Here is a 3807-nt window from a genome sequence, read left to right on the forward strand (position 1 = left end):
ACTTGTGGCTGAGCTTGATCGGCGCTACAAATCATACAAAGATCTTGATCAAAGTTTTGGATTTCTGAGCAACATGCATACCATCACCTCTGAAGACCTACATTCTAATGCTACGCGTCTTCAGAAAAAATACCACATGGATTTGCAAGATGATTTCCCTGATGAAATTGCTCAATTCAAGGCCTTTACCAAAAATGAGAAAAACTAAAGTCCCATAGCCCTGCATTAACTCATAGCCCTGGGGCCCAGTGAGCTCTTAATGCGGCCCTGCTGACGGTCCATTTCATCACAGAGGACTTCGAGTTAAAAAGTTGCTGGCCCTGAGAGAAGCGGTGTCCGCTTTGGGCTTAGATGAGACACGTCAAGTCTGCATGACAACAGATAATGCAGCGAACATGGTAAAAGCTGCCGATCTGAACAAGTGGACCAGGCTACAATGCTTCGGCCACCAACCCAGTCTCACCCCATGTCGTCAATATTTGACGACACTTGACCATTCGTCAATATGTGACGCGGAGGGTATACCTTTCGCGTCATTTTTTGACGAACTGGGGACTTCAATACTATTACGTCCGTTGCATTCTCTTCTCCTATTTTCTTACCATTTTCGTGTCGGTTTAGGGTTAGATTTACATAATGACATCCCTACCCAAACCTAACTCTAACCCCAACGCCAGGTGACAACTGTTTCTAACCCCAACGCCAGGTGACAACTGTTTAATTTCGCGTACACTGTTTAATTTCGCGTACACTGTTTAATTTCGCGTAATCTAACCCTAAACCGACGCGAAAATGGTAGGAAAATAGGAGAAGAGAATGCAACGGACGTAATAGTATTGAAGTCCCCAGTTCGTCAAAAAATGACACGAAAGGTATACCCTCCGCGTCACATATTGACGAATGGTCAAGTGTCGTCAAATATTGACGACATGGGGTGAGACTGTGTTACGGCCACAGACTGCATCTTGCAGTTGGTGAGTAACGACCATGATCTTTATCCTAAATATACATTTTTACTCAGCTGTTTTACTTGATAACCTGTCCTGAACCTGACAAAACTTGTAAGATGAATTTGTTGTATGTGTGTACGTAGAACTTTAAAACGTAAGAAAAAATACAGACACTAAACATTTAATTATAAACAACTTATTGAATCAGTGGCAAAAAAAAATAGTTTTATGAGCACATTGTTTAAAATAAAACGGGTAATTGTGCCCTCTAGAGATGACTGAAAATGAAAACATTTCATGAATGAACAGTGCACATAACAGAAATTACATGCATCATATGACATTGTACTGTATAAATATAGAATGCATACAATAGCGTTATTAAAATGTTATAAAAAGCTGTTATAAGACAAATATTACATAAACCAAGGTCTTTTGCATATGAACTTATTTCTGTATCAAAATGTATGATTAAAATAAATATTTAACTTCAATAATTAAAGTTTGCAATGTTTTGTTTGCTTAGAAAACGCAGTGAAAAAGGATGGCCGCATTGATCGTGGTGTAGGAGTCTGCAAGAAGCTGGTGAGCCACTTTTCTCACAGCTGGAAGGCCAGCGATGCCCTGGCAAAAGTCCAGAAGGAACTCAATCTACCATCACATTGTCTCATCTCAGAATGCCAAACAAGGTGGGGTTCCAAGCAGATGATGATCAGCAGGATATTAGAACAGCAGCAGGCTTTAACTCAGGTCCTGTCTGCAGACAAGAAGCTGCGGCATCTAATTCCAACCTGGCAGGATATAGATGTCCTGGAATCGGTAAGCAAGTCACTGGGCCCAATGCTGGATTTCACTGATGCACTTTCAGGGGATGAATACGTCAGTGTCTCCTTTGTAAAGCCAGTTCTTCAGCTCTTCAACACTACTGGAAATGCGAGAAGACGACACAGACCTGACCAAGAACATAAAGAAGAAGATGCTGGACTACCTCAATGAGAAATACGAAGATGATGAAACTCAGAAGCTGCTAGATATGGCATCTTTTTTGGACCCCCGGTTCAAGATGGACTTCATCAGTGCAGACAAGAAGACGCAAGTTAAGGCTAGAGTGTCAGCACTGATGATGGAATGCCAGGAGAAATCAAGCTGCAGCACTGACGTGGAGCCAAATGTTAGTGCACCCCAGGAAAAGAAAGCAAAGAAGTAATTGGGAAGCTTCTTTAAACAGAGTGAAACTGCAGCAAAGGGTGATTCCTCTCTGACCGTAAAGGATGCTTTGGAAGCAGAGTTAAACACCTACCTGCTAACACCTCCAATAGACAAAGAGGAGGATCCACTTGCATGGTGGAAAGTACACAAACTAAGCTTTCCTCATCTTGCCAGACTTGCCCGCAGATACCTGTGTATTCCGGCGACAAGCTCACCGTCAGAGAGACTTTTCAGTACAAGTGGTAACATCGTCACTTGCCAACGAACCTGTCTCAAGCCTGCAAAGGTTGATAGACTTGTGTTCTTAGCTAAAAACCTTGAGTAAGCAAAGCATTCAGCATACATATGCATGCGTTATCATGCTAAAGAATACTCAGTTTAGAAGTTTTATTTCATTTTGTTTCATCATGATTATGATGATGACCAACACGGTTTTACTTTGCCACTTTTGCTAAGAAAAGTTGACTTAAAAACAAAAGATTGTGAACCAAAATGCTTATAAGTTGTTTTATAAAAAAAATATTTTAGTTATGTTATGAACCAATCGGGGGGTTGGTGTTGTAAAGCTGCTGTTTAAATGTGTTTAGCTTTTCTGTTTACAGGAATATGTTCTCTAATCTGTTTAGAAGATTTAATACAAAATATATTAAAGTTTTACTTTATGTTGTTTATTTCATATATGTAGCCATGATTATGATGACCAACACTGTTTTACTTTGGCACTTTGGCTAAGAAAAGTTTACTTGAAAGATTGTGAATCAAAATGCTTATAAGTTGTTTGATAAAAATATATTTATTTTAAGTTATGCTGTTGTAAACCAATCAGGGGGGTTGGTGTAAAGCTGCTGTTTTATTTAAAAATGTGTTCTGCTTGTGTGTTTACAGAAATGTTCTAATTTTGGAATAAAAACATTAAGTGACCTTTTTGTCACTTGTAATAAAGCTTGCTTATTAGTGAAATTATTAATATTTTTGGAATGGTAAATATTTACTTTAGCCTGGATCAATGGCTCTTAACATCGCAATGTACATCGTCTGGGGGAAAACTATCGCAATGTAATTTTTTCCCAACATCGTGCAGCCCTAAAAAGGATTGAGATTTCACCACGGTCGGATGTTAATAGGAGGTCATTTGTAACTCTAAGCAGCGCTGTCTGTGTGCTATGGTGGGGCCTGAATCCTGATTGGAACTTTTCATATGTATTATTATTTTCTACGAAGGTGCGTAGCTGGCTTGCCACTACTTTTTCTAATATTTTAGAAAGAAAAGGTAGATTTGAGATTGGTCTAAAGTTATTTAGATCTCCCTGGTCAAGGTTTGGTTTTTTAATGAGCGGTCTAATAACTGCTAGTTTGAAAGCTGTTGGAACGTATCCTAATTCTAGAGATGAGTTAAAGATATTAAGTACCGTGTCTGACGGATACAAATGGAGAGATTATAGAAGAATTATTAGAGGAAAAGCAGATGATTTGTTTAAATGATGGGAGAGGAACAAGAATAGATGTGCGCACGGGAAACACGTCAGTATTGGATTTAACGTTAGTGTCTAGGAATTTAAGTGGAAGGTGTGAGTGGGATGTGTTAGAAGAAACAACGTTGGGTAGTGATCATTTTCCAGTTTTTTGGGAATTATCAGTGGTAAGCAAT

The sequence above is a fragment of the Misgurnus anguillicaudatus genome, chromosome 25, assembly GCF_027580225.2.
Source record: "Misgurnus anguillicaudatus chromosome 25, ASM2758022v2, whole genome shotgun sequence".
Classification (NCBI taxonomy): domain Eukaryota; kingdom Metazoa; phylum Chordata; class Actinopteri; order Cypriniformes; family Cobitidae; genus Misgurnus; species Misgurnus anguillicaudatus.